Source organism: Bubalus bubalis, chromosome 17 (genome assembly GCF_019923935.1).
Source record: "Bubalus bubalis isolate 160015118507 breed Murrah chromosome 17, NDDB_SH_1, whole genome shotgun sequence".
Classification (NCBI taxonomy): Eukaryota; Metazoa; Chordata; class Mammalia; order Artiodactyla; family Bovidae; genus Bubalus; species Bubalus bubalis.
Window position 1 is genome coordinate 53,564,785 of NC_059173.1, and position 16,195 is coordinate 53,580,979.

At 44.5% G+C, this 16,195-nt stretch overlaps 1 long non-coding RNA gene across 5 annotated transcripts in view; it reads right to left on the reverse strand.

Moving 5' to 3' along the window:
• The window catches only part of LOC112579965, a 73,377-nt gene extending 57,449 nt beyond the window's left edge, over positions 1–15,928 (reverse strand). Inside the window, exons 1-3 of one of the 5 annotated variants that reach the window (XR_006545647.2) lie at positions 14,968–15,928; positions 1,289–1,468; positions 837–923 (exon numbers count right to left, since the gene is read on the reverse strand). This is a non-coding gene — a long non-coding RNA (uncharacterized LOC112579965). The remainder of the gene's footprint in view (positions 1–836; positions 924–1,288; positions 1,469–14,967) is intronic. The other 4 variants (XR_006545645.2, XR_006545646.2, XR_006545648.2 and 1 more) reach the window with 4 other exon arrangements.
• Positions 15,929–16,195: the final 267 nt, after the last annotated feature.

The following is a 16,195-nucleotide window of genomic DNA, read 5'->3' on the forward strand; positions in this document are numbered from 1 at the left end:
GCTGAGAAGCCTCACACCCTGTTATCCCAGAAAGATGATCAAATGATTATTATCTTTCATTCTATTAATGTGATGAACCACATTTACTGATTTGCATGTGTTGAAATCATCTTTGCATCACAAGGGTGAACCCCTCTTGACGGTGGGGTATACAAATCCCTTTAATGTGCTGTGAATACCGTTTTGTTGAGAATTTTTGTGTCCATATTCTCAGGGATATTGGCATGTAGTTTGCTTTTCTTATAAGCCAACTGCTTTATTTTAGTTGTCTGGGAGACAAAAGGAAATAAATGGAAACAAGTACACTTACTGAGTGACTACTAGGTACCAGGCCCTGTCCCTACATCATCTCATTGCTTCTAACAACCATGCAAAGGTAACAGCATTAGCTGTAACTTACTAATTAAACAACTGAAGCTTTGCCCTAGATCACACAACAAGAAAATGTTTAAGTTAGGATCCCACTCAGGATTGCAAGTTCTATTCTTTCTCCTGTACCACAATGACACAGAAACTGAGATTTCTAATCTTATTTCTTAAAGGGAAAAAGGAGCCAGTTCTATACGACTCCACTTTCACAGGAAACTAGATTCTGTCCACGGCAGGATATCTGGTTTCAACAAGGCCAGAAATTGTTCAAGTTGTTATGGAAGATGGGAAGGAAATTTATGAAATGTGATGAAATCTTTGTCTGACCACCTTCTAAGCACCTGTAGAGGTCAACCAAGCCAAACATGTCCCAGAGCATGCATTTCCCTTAAAGCACTGACTTGAATGACAACATGAAAAGAAACCCACTTCCATAAGAAGGTGCCCATTCCATTTAAACATGTTACCTTCCAATGGAGTCAAGTAGGTTTCAATTGTTTCTCGAAAGCCACACAGAATATTCCAAACCCCTTTCTTCAACCACCCTTCAAGAACTGAAGACAAAAACCAGGACACATACAAAATAAGAATTTCTCTTCTGCCATTAAATACACTTGGTCTTTAATCCCTTCCTCAGATGACAGGATTTTCAATCCCTTTTCCATTCTGGTTCTGCCCCCAGGCACACATCACGCCCCACATGAGCACCCGTACCTAACCCGTCTCACAATTATGGCCACTGTGTGGCTGAGGCAGAGTCACGTTAGTTTCACCCTATCTGTCTCTTTCCATCCTGATTTTACCCAGCCCCTCACACACAACCTGATCCCAAATGTAATCCATCTACGGAGGGGCAATGCTGTGATAACTGCACACATGCATTAACTCTCCGAAGTGTTTCACCAACCCACTCACCCACCTGCCTCCGAAGACTCCCGTTTTGAAGTGGCAATGTGATCAATCAAGTCGGTTTCATGTTCCACAGCCCACACAGTACGGAGAAAAAATTAATGACACCGACTGTTCTTGCTAGAGAAGCAACTCAACTAGACAGCTGCCTTCATGACAACAGGAAAGGAGCTCTTCACTTTTAGTCATCCTGTAAGAAAAGAAAAAAATGCACGTATGGGGAAGCGGGGGTACTTGATGTATAGATGAAATAAAAAGCCATTTGCCCAAAGGCCACAGCAGGACTTGCTCTACTGGCCTAAGTAGAAGCTAGGCTTCCTCTTCTCACTCAGTGCTTAAGCATTTCACAGACACCAAAGGCAATGAAGGCAGAGACTTGATTTAGAGTCTAAACTCAGCCCCTGTGGTTTCCAGATTGGGACTTCCCAAGCAACTCAATGGAAATGGATAGACTACAAGGACAGGAGAGTCCCCTCCATGCCATCCATCATAGTCTCCCAGCGGCTCTGCTTCATTTCCTGCCCACCAGACCCAGGGAATACAGACCCAAGCTGGCTACATTTCTCTCTCTCTCTTTCTCTCGTTCATTCTCTCTCGTATTCTTGCTCTTTCTCTCTCTCAGTCTCTGCCTGCCCCTCATCCCTGTTTCAAGACAAGCCCAGGAGCCAGCCTCTTCATTATAGAACTCACATCCACCCCTTGCAGGGGGAGAAGCATGACCTCATCTGGTCAACTCTACACATGCCGGCCAGGCCTCACTCTCCCTCTCACCATCCTCAGGAGGACAAAGCCTCTCCATCCTCCTTATTTCTATCTACCCAGACCTACTCAGATTTCCATACTCTTCCTTACACATTTGTTCTTAGATCAGATTTCCCATTACCAGCTTTATTTACATAGAAACAGCATAGAGTGGTTTGGAATTTGGATGTTAGAGCACTAACTAATTTGGATGTTTACAGGAATGGTTTTCCACCCCTCTCCAGCAGAGACCTGGGGCATCTCTGGAACCTTCTCAGTGGCCAAAGAATAGCCTCCAAAAGGGTTTTACACTCCTTCACCTTTCTCACATTTATATCTAGGAACTCTCTGTGGGGCTTTTCTTTGATAGGAATACTCTTCCACTCAAGAGAAAAAGCAACATTAGTACAGGGAACCATATTCCTTCCCTCAGTTATCACCCTACAAACCACAACACACACACACAGGATGATGAGCGCCTTCCTCACCCGGCCATGAAAGAGAAGGAGCTAAGGAAAGCCTTCAAGCCGGACACTAAAAAGCCACCAACAGGCAGAATGCTTCTGCTTCAGTGTTTCACAGTGCTCAGAATGCAAGATACCAGACAACGTGGGATCACCCGGGGCCAGCTGTTCATTATTCAGATGTGAAAATGGAAACTCACAGAGGTTAATGGCTTGCTTTATTAACTCAGAAGCGAAGTCACTACCACAATTTTTTCACATGGGAGACACTCTGTGTTGAAAGAATAAATGTTTACATAATGAATGTGTTACTATATACCTGACTCCTTCCAGAAAAGAGTCCAAGTAGTTTTCAAAGAGACATAAAAACAAAAAAGAATGGTATTTAATAGGAATGAACAAAGAACGAGTGGCTGTGATTAGAGTTTTCCTTGTCTCAAATTCAAGCTCCAAAAATTTGCTCTTTGCTATGACAAGTACTCCAGACTTTGAAAATTTACATTCATTGCACTTTTCTAGGCTGTCCTAAATTTTGAGTGATGAACAATTTCCTACTGAGAACTTTAAATAACCAGTGAGATGCCAAGGAGGACTTGCAGGCAAGGAGGTGTCTTAGCGGGCCATGTGTTGTATTTAGGTGGATCCTGCCTTGATTTCATGAAAATGTGTTTGCTCTTCTCTCAAGACCAGACGCTTTCTACTTGCATCTGCTATAAGAAACAGGATCAGGTTGTGACAAAGAGCAGGCCAAGCCGAGGGCCTAACAGGCCATGTAGATTGACTGGACCTTCATGTGCGGGTCCCTTACAGGATGAGGCCACTGTCTCAATTCTCCATGGTTCACCCAGGGACCAGTGACAACAGTATCCCCCAGGGGCTTCATTAGACACGCGGGACCTCTGATTCCTCCCCAGACCCACTGGACAGGAAGCTGCATTTCAACAGATTTCCAGGTGATCTGAAGGCACGTTCAAGTTTGAGAAATAGCGATCCATAGTATTCTGGGGCTCTCAGATATGGACATTCACAAAGCAGCCAGAGAATAAATACAGCCTGACCCACACACCTGAAACGGGACACATCAATGCGAGATGGTTATTTTGTCGGGGGGAGGGAGAAGGAAGCTGGTTTGAGTTTTGTTTGCTTTTAGAGCTTCTCTGTTGTCGTCCTTGTGGCTTGCTCTTCAGTGAAAATATCAAATGAAAGTCAAATGGGAAAAAGGTGTTTTTTTTGAGCCAATTTGATTAGTCATACCTTGGCACATGCTGACAAAGGGATTCACCCCCAGGGGGTACCATTGTTCTTGAGGACTGACTTTGTTGGAGAGAAAACTTTTGTTTCCAGAGGCGCAGGCTACACAGCACGGAGTGGAATAGAAATATGGCGATTATCCAGTTCATTTACTTGCTGTACACAGTCAGACAAACCAATCCAGGTAGTACGGGCTATAAAAAACATTCAGAGATGCCTGAATTATCTAGGTTCACTGCTAACATTGTTCCAAGGCACTGGATGAGAGCCAGACTTGCACATCACTTTGTGCTTTTAAACATAGTACCAGGGGAACCTGTACCAGCAGACTTAGAAAGGAAGGGGCAGGTGGAGGTAACCCCTAGACCCAGGTGGCATCTGATGGGGGTGACATTAGGCTTGGCAGAGCTCCGGCTGCACTGTCTGCAAAGCACTTATCACATGGAAGGCAGGGCGGCCTGCCAAAATACAGACACCGGGACCAAGCAAAGGATAATTGCTATAAATCCCATACAGAGAGCGAAGACAGAGATGTCAGCAAAACACATCTCCTGGCTGGATAGCAGCACACACAGGACTGCAGGGTAGAGTCGGACAAGAAAGGGAAGATCTTTGAAAAGGCCAAATTTGTTCAAAGCAGGTATGGCAGGCCAGCTGGAAGACATGTCAGTCAAGGGCTAGACTCTCCGCTCCGAGGTATTTCTGTCACTTGGCCATGACAGCTTCCCGAAACGAAATATAAGGAAAAATTACAACTAGATTTCCTCCAGGCCTGGTGTACACTGATGGCAATTTCGGAAGAGTTGAGATTAACCAGAGTTTGTTCAGCCCCTCATAAGCGCCAGGTCTCTTTTAAGTCTTACAAATGTGGTTATTTTGGTGGAGGAGGGGTTTAACCAAGGGATCACCACCCTTTTTTTTTTTTTCCACCACACCTTGAAACTTACTGGATCTTAGTTCCCTGACCAGGGATTAAACCTGTACCCCCTGCAGTAGAAGCATGGAGTCCTAACCACTGAACCACCAGGGAGGTCTTGGGACCACCACCCTTAAGGGGTTCTTGTTTGCACTTTAAGGATCCCTGAATTTCCTAAAATTGTATGAAAATATGATCATGTATCTTTTTCCCCTGGGAGCAGAGACCATCACTTTCATCAGATCCAAGAGATCCATAACCACAAGGTGAAGAATTACCACTAGCTGGATGAAGGAACTAAGACCTATGGAATATTCTCTATGCAGCCTTGTACTTGGTGACATCATTTAATGTGCCTACAAACCCTAAGGTAAGTGGCATTATCCCCATTTTATAGCTAAGGGTAAGTAAGGCTAAAGAGGACAAGAAGCCTTACCAGAAGAAGCCTTACCTAAACTCACACAATAACTGTAAGAACTGAAACATAAACTCAGACTTATCTAGTCCAAAATCCATGCTTTTCTATGAGACTATGGGCTTCCCTGGTGGCTCAGTCGATAAAGAATCTGCCCGCAATGTGGGAGACCTAGGTTCCATCCCTTGGGTTGGGAAGATCCCCTGGAGGAGGGCATGGCAACCCACTCCAGCATTCTTGCCTGGAGAATCCCCATGGACAAAGGAACCTGGCAGGCTACAGTCCACAGGGTCACAATGAGTTGGACATGACTGAACTACTAACACAGATGACATGCTTCTTGACTGCTTTATGGGGATGGGGCTGCGGGGTGAGGAGGATAAGAATTAGTGAAGGGGGACTTCCCTGGTTGTCCAGTGGTTGAGACTTTGCCTTGCAATGCAGGGGCTGCAGGTTTAATTCCTGCTCAGGGAGCTAAGATACCACATGCCTCCAGGCCAAAAAACCAAAGCATAAAAAACAGAAGCAATATTGTAACAAATTCAATAAAAAGCCTTTTAAAAAAACACCCACAGCAAAAAAAAAAAAAAAAAAGAAGAAGAAGAAGAAGAAGAATTAATGAAGGGACGCAGCAAGGAAAACCAATCTGACATTTTAGCTGGCTCTTGAAGAATGAGTTGGGCTGGGACATCTAAAAGTATCAGGTTGGCCAAAAAGTTTCCTCTGGTTTTCCATGCTTCTGCTACTGCTGCTGCTGCTGCTGCTAAGTCACTTCAGTCGTGTCCGACTCTGTGTGACCCCATAGACAGCAGACACCAGGCTCCCCCGTCCCTGGGATTCTCCAGGCAAGAACACTGGAGTAGGTTGCCATTTCCTTCTCCAATGCATGAAAATGAAAAGTGAAAGTGAAGTCGCTCAGTCGTGTCCGACTCTTAGCGACCCCATGGACTGCAGCCTACCAGGCTCCTCCGTCCATGGGATTTTCCAGGCAAAGTACTTGAGTGGGGTGCCACTGCCTTCTCCAGTTTTCAATGAGATAGTATAAAATCCAATCCTTTTGGCCAATGCAATAGAAGGAAGGAAATCCCAGGTGGAGGGAACAAGGTAAGAGTCAGAGCAGTAAGAAGGGGTTAAATGTTGGGGGCAGGGTGGCGCCCTCCCTCCTATCAGATCAGGAGCTTCCTAAAGGCTCAAAAACCAAGGAATAGTCACAGGACCAAGCCCCTGTAGGGGTTAAATATCTGGCTCCTTTAGTTTTAAATTTCCTGTTACCCAAACTGCAGTGCAACCAGAGGATAACCCTCCCTGATGAAGTCCCTGATACAAAGTCCAGGAGCCCAGCTTAATGCCTGGCATCCATTCAAACAAGTGCATTGTGTTTATTTCTAATGTGTCTGAGCCCAGCGAGCAGGTTTACAGCAGGTCAGGAAGATGCCAAGAGCTTTACCAGGGCCACCGGAGTCCACGCAGAACACACAGCCTCTCTGGAAGCAAAAGATCATCCGTTAAGTGTGTGGCTTTAATGCAGCTCTGTTCCCCCAAGATGCTCCTGTTTCAATATAAATAATATCCCGAGACTAAAATATTCCACGTGCACCCCCAACACATTTAATCAGGCTTTCGGATGTGCACTGACTCCACCGCAGGCTCCTGCTGCCTTCTGAAATGGAAAAGCCACTCATATTAGCATGGAATCCCATGTAATTGAATTGTGGTTTTAAATTCTGTGATTAACAGATGGTACCGTCTTGTCCCAGTGTGCTCGTCTCCATCTCCCTACCCCTGGAGACACAACACACACCCCTTTGGATCACCACCAGCAGCCACGCTTTCTTTAGCCCTGGTGTTATTTTAGCACTTAACTCTCTTTTATAAAGGGGCCATCTCACAAGCATTATTAACGCTCAGGTAACACCTCCTACCAAATCTTCTCACTGGCTTGTAAATGAATTTAAGTGTATCACAGCCCAAACCTCTTCAGGCTCCCTGGTTAGGAATTCTTGAGATTTTCTTCCCCAAAAGTGAAAGTCAAAGAATATTAAAAGATAAAGGGACATGATTCATCTTGGTTCAGCAGATCATAAGTTCCTCGAGGGCAGGGAGAGTTTATTCGGCTGATTGATTTAATATTTATTGAGTCATAACTAGCTTCATGGACCATAGAAATAAATCCACTGATGCACTTCATTACAAGAAAAACCATTGCTGTCTCTAGACAGGACCAAGAAGCATTCACTTTGATGATTTCTTTCCTTTATACTGATTAACAAACTTGAAAGAACAGCTCCTGCTCTAAAAAATATATGAGTAGAAAATACTGCGTTCTGTTGCATAAAACTGGAATAAAAGATTCTCCCTTTCTGAAATAGCTATGTGCTAGGGAAAAGGGTGACTGCTGGAAAGGGGCAGAGGAATTCATCACCCCTGAAAACCTTTCACTTTCACAGCACACTATCTCAGAACGCCTGTATCGTTATGAGATCTCGAACTTAGTATTTTTTTTAAACCATGGTTTCCACTGAAATGAATGGGCTGCGCAAGGAAACTCAAAAATGTTTAAAGACATACCCAAAAAAGCAGACAAACTTCTACCAGAGTCACTACTGAGGCAAGGAAACATGTGCCCATAAATGTGTTACTTTCTTGTGCCTGCCAGCATATCACCTACAAGTGCTATCTTTAGGCGGGGAGCGGAATAGATACAGAAGAAAGGGTGGCTGCGGTTTTACCCACATCAATAAACAACAGGACCATCTACCAGAACAGCACACCCCAGGGCTCCCGGATAATTGTCAGACCACCTTTTGGCAGCTCGTTATCAATTCAGTATGGGTGCTGTTTTGTAAACACATCTAATTTGGTTTTAAATTTTAATCCATAAAGTCATTACTAAAGGACTCCAGGCTGCTGAAATGATGAACCAACTGCTTCCAAAGCAGACAGAAAGGCACCAGCGCCAGCCAGGGCTGCCTGTCCTCCCTTCTTTGCCTCCGGATTCACCTTGTCTCTCATCTCCTTCACAGCAATGTGCATGGTCTCCTACTCACCGCAGATTTTCTGTTGCTACCCAAATGCTCTCTCTCCCTGTCTCTCTCTGTGTGCATGTCTGTCTGTGTGTATATCTGTCTTTCTCTGTCTCTCAGTCTTTGTCTTTCAAACAGACAGACAGACACACACACACACATATATATATACACTTGCACACAAGTTGTTTGTCTTTTTCTGACCCAGTATTCCAATCCCTGCCTCCTCTACTCTTCCAATTTAATCTACTTCTCTAACATAAAAATTGTTCTTTAACAAAAAGATCAGTCTGAAGGAAAGAAATTGTCTTAAAGAGTTAATGGCAGGGAACATACCTGACTGACAGATGGACTGACCAACCAAATGGGCCCCCAGCATCTCAGATATTGCCCTCCTTTGAGAATTGGTTCTCATGGGTACTTACCCACAAGAGGAGAGGGTTTTTTCAATGTAAAGATCAAACAGTGAATCTTTCAAAACATGGCATATGATAAAATCTGGTTTCTTTAACAAATTATGTACCAAACCTGGTTCTTCGGAACTGATGGATTTTAACCCGTATGTTCACCCTTCATAACAACCTTGGGAGGACGGTATTAAAGCTCCTCTTCCCTGTTTCACGGGAGACTGAAGCACATAGAGGTCAAGTAACTTGCCCCAAGTCACACAACTAGAAAGTGATTGTCAGGATTTCCACCCAGATAATTTGTCTCCAGAGTCTGCTTTTAACCACTACTCTCTGCTGCTTCTTATTTGAATGACTGCATTTTTATCTAATTAACAGAGAGGAAATTTTGCATTCACTTTTTATGCATCTATCATTAGATTTTCTCTCATTAGTTTTCTCTAGCAAAGAAAAGAGATGACTGATTTACCTAGTGGCTAATTATTACCCTATTTACCCTATTAAATAAATATTTACTCTGTTGTGCAGATCAGTAATTGCTCAAAACTCCTGTTTATGACTCCCCACCATTAACTAGAGATATTCTCATAAACCTTTCACCTTCCTTCACCTCACTCCTTTTGACAGTCCATATACCTAACCATGGGGCTTCCCTGGTGGTTCAGATGGTACAGAATCTGCCTGCAATGCAGGAGACCCAGGTTCAATCCCTGGGTCAGGAAGATTCCCTGGAGAAGGGAATGGCTACCCACTCCAGTCTTCTTGCCTAGAGAATTCCATGTTCTGAGGAGCCTGGCGGGCTATAGTCCTTGGGGTCACAAAGAGTCGGACACAACTGAGTGACTCACACAGACACACACCTAACCATATCCAAATCCCTTTCTGAAAAGCAGCCTATTAAAGAACCACTCTCAGGGACTTCGCTCGACTGCTCAGTGGGGGTTAATAGCATGTCAGAGCAACCAAGCAAATACTACCCTGGAGACCCAAAACTCAGGCCAGGCGGCTTCCCTGGAGAAGAATCCGTGTGGATCTAGAAATTCTTCATGTGCTGTGCTGCTCTGCAATAGCCTACCTCACTTGCTTGAATTCAAAGTCAAAGTGGGCAAAATAAACTCTCCACCACTTGGGAAAGCCGGGAGACAGAATACATTCTTTTCTGTAATCATATTTTCAGGGCTTCCCTGGTGACTCGGTGGTAAAGAATCCACCTGCCAATGTAGGTGACACAGGCTCGATCTCCGATCCGGGGAGATCCCACATGCCTCAGAGCAACTAAGCCCATGCACCACAACTACTCAGCCTGTGCTCTAGAGCCCAAGGAACGCAACTACTGAAGCCCGTGTTCCCTAGAGCCCGTGTTCCCAGCAAGAGAAGCCTCCACAATGAGAAGCCTACACGCTACAACAAACAGTAATCCCTGCTCGCCACAACTAGAGAAAAGACCGCGCAGTAATGAAGACCTAGCACAGCCCAAAGCACGTAAATAAAATTATAAATAATAATGTTTTATGTTCTGCAGGACTGGTGTTTTTTGTGCTGTTTTTTCCAAAGTATGCTTCGTTTTAGGATCTGAAAACCCAAAGGCCCCAGGATTTTTTTTTTTTCCCTTCTCTTTCAAAAATGGATGGTTCTGCTTTTCATTTAAGGTGCAGTTTAGAAAGAAGCAGCCTGTGAAACCAATTAACTAATTGGAAATCACTTAATGACTGTGGCAGCTTTTCGGATTTCTGGCATGGGTTCACAGCAGTCAAGAGAAATTGCTTTCCGATATTATGATAAGGTAAGCTGTGGAGGTCTCACAGGGGGTGGCTGAAGGCTGCTGTGAGCAACAATCAGCTCTAATCTGCCCACCAAAATAATGGAGACATTATAATACGGAATCCAGTGATTGGAAAGTAAGCACGACATAAAATTCCAAAGATATGCGGAGATCTGCTGAGAAGAAATGTGCAGCTGAAGTTCCTGGCTATGATGTTTGAGAGCTTCCAATCTTCATGCAGATATTATGCCTTTGAAATGGTTCTCAGAGAGACAGCCAGACATGTGGGGGAGGAGAGGTGACAGGAGGAAAGGAAAAAAAAATAAGAGTAAATGTTCACCCTAGCACAATTGTCCAACTAATTGTTTTAGTATGGAGAGAATCATTGTTCACATTGAGGAAATAATCCAGTTAATTGCTCAAGAGTTAACAGAGCCAGAGAAAATAAATTACCCCAAACACAATATTTTATCCATTTGCTTGTTCCAAGGTAGTCAGTTCTCTTAGCTTATATCTAAATAGCAGAGTTCATGAGAACCAGTATGATCAGTGTTGAAAACAGTATCAGCCATCTCTAATAGTTTATCTATTTCCTTTTCCCTCTATTTTGAAAGAAAAGCACAGGCATACACACAGGTCTAGGTGATTTAACATTGCTTTGAGGTGGACCACTGGTTTCATGTCTCCTGGGCCTCAGAATTGTTTCTTGAGTACGGCAAATCTCTTTACCTCTCTTTGCCTTAGTTTACTCACCTGTAAAATGGCCTGACACCTACTCAAAGAAACAGGTACTCAAATGATGGGTGAATTCCGCAAACATAGAGCCAGGCTGCTGTAAATTCTTCCAGCAATAACAAACGTTCACTTTTTCTCTCACACAGATACCATGAGTTTGGGCAACAAAGACTCTGGCCCAGAGATAGTCACTGTTGTTTTTATACACAACAGAAATTCTCTACACACGCTTGTCACTCCACTGCCAGCGTGGGAGCATCGCCCAGACCCCGGCTTTATTAATTTAGTAATAATGACCCACTGGGTAGTGACTTAGATGCATGCTTCGTATGTGGCCATGACCCAAAGGAAGGAAGATGTTCTCTTTTCAGGCAGCAGAATCAAGAAAGACAATGCCACTCAGACAAATTGCTGTGGCAACATTAGCCTGTCAGACAGCAGGACCAGGTCAGCCCTGTTCTCACACCTGCTGGGGTATCAGGCCTTTGTTCAAAGCTCGCTCCACTTTGTAGAGCCTCGTCCCTTGAGGTTCTTCAGCCACAAAACCCCCAGGGCAAGGACTGCAACATTAAAACTATAATACTGATGATTATTGTCACCCTGCTTATTTAACGTATATGCAATGCCGGGCTGGATGAGGCACAAGCTGGAATCAAGATTGCCAGGAGAAATATCAATAACCTCAGATATGCAGATGACACCACCCTTATGGCAGAAAGCAAAGAAGAACTAAAGGGCCTCTTGAAAGTGAAAGAGGAGAGTGAAGAAATTGGCTTAACCTCAACATTCAGAAAACAAAGATCATGGCATCCAGTCCCATCACTTCATGGCAAATAGATGGGGAAACAATGGAAACAGTGACAGACTTTATTTTGGGGAGCTCTAAAATCACTGCAGATGGTGACTGCAGCCATGAAATTAAAAGACACTTGCTCCTTGGAAGAAAAGTTATGACCAACCTAGACAGCATATTAAAAAACAGAGACATTACTTTGCCAACAAAGGTCCGTCTAGTCTAAACTATGGTTTTTCCAGTAGTCATGTATGGATGTGAGAGTTGGACTATAAAGAAAGCTGAGTGCTGAAGAATTGATGCTTTTGAACTGTGGTGGTGGAGAAGACTCTTGAGAGTCCCCTGGACTGCAAGGAGATCCAACTAGTCCATCCTAAAGGAAATCAGTCCTGAATATTCATTGGAAGAACTGATGCTGAAACTCCAATACTTTGGCCACCTGATGCAAAGAACTGACTCATTGGAAAAGACCCTGATGCTGGGAAAGATTGAAGGCAGGAGGAGAAGGGGATGACAGAGGATGAGATGGTTGGATGGCATCACCAACTCGATGGACATGAATTTGAGTAAGCTCCAGGAATTGGTGATGGACAGAGAAGACTGGCATGCTACAGTCCATGGGGTTGCAAAGAGTCAGACATGACTGAGCGACTGAACTGAAAACCGATGATTCTTCCTTTAATGCTTCAAAAACAACAACAACAAAAAAAACAATGCTTCATTCTGACCTGGGGGGAAAGTTGTTTAGCTTATTGCCTTTCTTAGGATTTCATTTCTAATCTGCATTCTAGAAAATGACATCCTACTAATACCAAGATTATATCAAGACAATAGGGCTGGTAAACTAATGTTAATTACCAGTGAAGATAATAAGTAAAACAGATCAAGGAATGTAAGGATATACCAGGGAAGCCACTGCACCAAGAATTTCCTGGATGTGAGCGGAACTCATGAAAGAGAAACATCTTCATCTTCATAAGAAAAGAAAAACCTCCAAAATATCAAAGGAGAAAAACCCTGCATGTAAACCTTTCAAATTGACTCAGAACATTTTCCAAGAGGAGGAACCTGAAAAAACATGGGATGCAGTTGATAGCATTCGAAGCTTCTCCATCCCACTTATAGAACGTTGCTCGCTGACCCAAAGGTGAGGCTCTCCCCACAAAGACAGGCTGAATGCCAACTTGAACAACCTCATTTGCAAAGCTCAGCACTCTGGAGCTTAAATGTCCCCACTTAACAAATGGTGAGCAATTTAGTCCACCACGTGTAGGCAAGACCAAGGCCAAAGTCTAACAATAGCTCCCCTCTCTCTGAGTCCTTGAATTAGCGAATGCTATTACAAAAAGAAAATATACTTTTATCTAGGTTGTTCCTTTTTCCCTTGGCTGTCTTCTGTGGCTTTGCCTATAAGCTCACAGTTTGTAGTTAAATTGGACAATTACTGGGCGAGAAGTGAATAATTAATGAACAGTCACTGTAGATGTTTTGGAAACTGTGACCCAATCATGGAACGAACAGCTGAACCACTGAAATAAATGACTTGTTCCACTCATTACCTGATCGGCATTTGTTTAGAGGTTCCTAGGTGCCCTATCAAAATTCTAATCAGTTCTATTTAAATTACATTTTTTGCACTGCATTGTTATAAATGCTAATTTATGCCTAGAATGGAACAGCTTTATTTCGTACCTCCTGAAGAAACGGATGAATAAAAACATACTTCTACAGGGCATAAAAGATTATCAAGGGTTCAACAACTATTGGATTTGCACTTGCCAAAACACATCCTGAAACTCAGAGCTAAAGCTTTAGGAGACAAGGACATTTGGATCCTCCCACCACAAAGCTGTCCCCGTTATGAGGCAGAGGATCGTCACAGCAGCATCTGCAACCACGACCAGGGACTTCCTGCCATTGGGGACGAGAGCAGCTTTCAGGGTGAGGAATGAAAAGAAGAGGACATTGTCACTGCTGAGAATACTTATCTCCCACATCTTAAAAGCAGATGGTTATTTCAGAATCTCTGGGTAACTTCCTCGAATTGAGTAGAATTTCTCCAAACCTGGTACCCCATCTGCTTTTTAAAAGATGTCCATCTCCACCAGCTCGCAAGAGGTGACCGAGTTATCATAGCAAATAGTAACTCCATATCTCCTTTTACAATTAGTTTGGCCTCCCAACCTTAGTACAGAGTGCCACTCTAAGCAATGAGATATGCTCCAGCCAAGAGGAGAGGAAGCACAGTTTTCAGGGGAAACACTGAAACCACCTGCCCTGGCTGCCCAAGAGAGTAGCCACTTGCATGAATTATTGTTGCATGAAACTGACTATTGTTAGTTTGTTACTCCTTGCATGAAACTAACAGCTACCACCAATGGGGAAGAATTCGGGAAAGGTCAAGAGGAGAGAACTGCCAGCCCACACTTCCTACCGACCTCCCAAATTCTTTCTCGCTGGCATCCATCTTGGCTGAGCGATGTGTACACCACCAGGAAGGACCCTGAGTCGGAATGACTGGCCAGAGACAACCTGGAAACTAACCCCATCACCATAAAACCCAAGACTGTGAGCCACGTGGCAGGGCAGTTCTCCTGGGTTCCCTTACCTCCTGCTCTCCACCCTGGCGCCCCTTCCCAATAAACTTCTTGCTTTGTCAGCACATGTCTCCTCGGACAATTGATTTCTGAGTGTGAGATAAGAGACCACACTCGGGCCCTGGAAGGGGTTCTGCCTCCTGCAATAGTTTTACACTGATGTAGAAGCCAGGCCAACTGGTGGCCTACAGGTGACCAGTTGGACCCCAAGTCATTTGGGATATAGAAGACCTCAGGAGAGAAAGGAGATTGAGAGTGGTGCTCTAGAAATAGCTAGAAATCTCCTAATGAGACCAAAACAGTCCTGCTTGTAAAACTACTTTGTTTTGCTGCAGGGCTTGTGGGATCTTAGCTCCTCAAGCAGGGATTGAACCCCGGCCCCCAGCAGTGGAAGTGCAGAGTCCTAACCACTGGACTGCCAGGGAAGTCCCTTGTAAAACTCCCTTGATAAATAACACGGTGCACCCCACTCACTCAGGCCAGGAGGCTGCTGGAAGTCAGAGAGCCTGCCAGTTGCCCGCTGGGAGTGGGAGGCATCAAATTCAGAATTCACTGCTAGAAGTTTTTCATAAGCTGAGGAATTACCTTGAGAGGATTGAATTTCCAAGTGCAAGTCAGCAGCTGCTGGGGAGGCTGAGACCACCTCAATCATCCTGAACCACTAGTCTCTGGCGGAGAGGGGGCGAGGCGAGGCGGGATCAGCCCGGCTTAGGGCTGCCTGGCCGGGTGTGGAAAACACGGGTTCACACAAGCATTTAACCTCTTTTAAGCAGTGCAATGTGGCTGAGGCTTAAAACAAGGTTGGAACATTTTCTCGCTTATTATCACCTTGATAACCTCTTCTTGTAGTTGAAGGAGTGTGGTGGGGAGTTGGGGTGGGGGGGCGCGCCGGAGAGGGAGGAGGGAGCGCTGCGAGAGGAGGGGGCGGGATCAGGCACCAGAACAAGCTACTGTTTTCTTGTTTTCTGAAAACAGTTGGGAAAAGGTGAAGGAAATTTGCTCTCTAAATATTTCTCCTTTTAAACAGAAACGGTATTTTCCTGATCGCACCGGTTAATCACTTAATGGGAACAGGAAGAAGAGAATAGCTTTTGTTCATCTTCCGTGAAATCTATCCATTAGTTTGAAAGCAAGATTTGTCTAGGAAATACTGACTTACGGGTGGGGTTCTAAGAGAATTAAGGCCAGGGGAGCGGGAGAAGTGAGGCAGAGCAGGAACACGTGTGTTTGAGATCTTTGTCGGGGAGTTGTCATCACCTGGGACAGAGTGGCCGCAAAGCTTTTGCTGGTAGGAGTGGTCCAGCGCACCTCCCGCTCCAGGACCGAGACCAATCCTAAATGGAGTCTTTTTAGGGAAATTTAGTTGCACAGTGATGGTTCTCACTCTTGTTTAATTGATAATAATTGATCAGGGTATTTCTAATATTCATAAGAATCTCTTCATTCTCCTTTCAAGTGCTTTGAACTAATCCCCAGTCAAAGCTATAGGATAGGGACCTCCCTGGCAGTCCAGTGGTTAAGAGACCACACTTCCACTGCAGGGGGCGGGGATTCAGGCTCTGGTTAGGAAACGAAGAACCCACATACACTGCAGGGAGGCCAAAAGATAGGGGGGAAAGGTGAGTTTACCAGGTGGCATTAGTGGTAAAGAGCCCACCTGCCAATGCAGGAGACCTAAGACTATTAGGTTGTATCCCTGGGTGGGGAAAATTCATTCCCAGGAGGAGGTTATGGCAACCCACTCCAGTATTCTTGCCTGGAGAATCCCATGGACAGAGGAGCCTGGAGGGTTATGGTCCATGGGGTCACAATG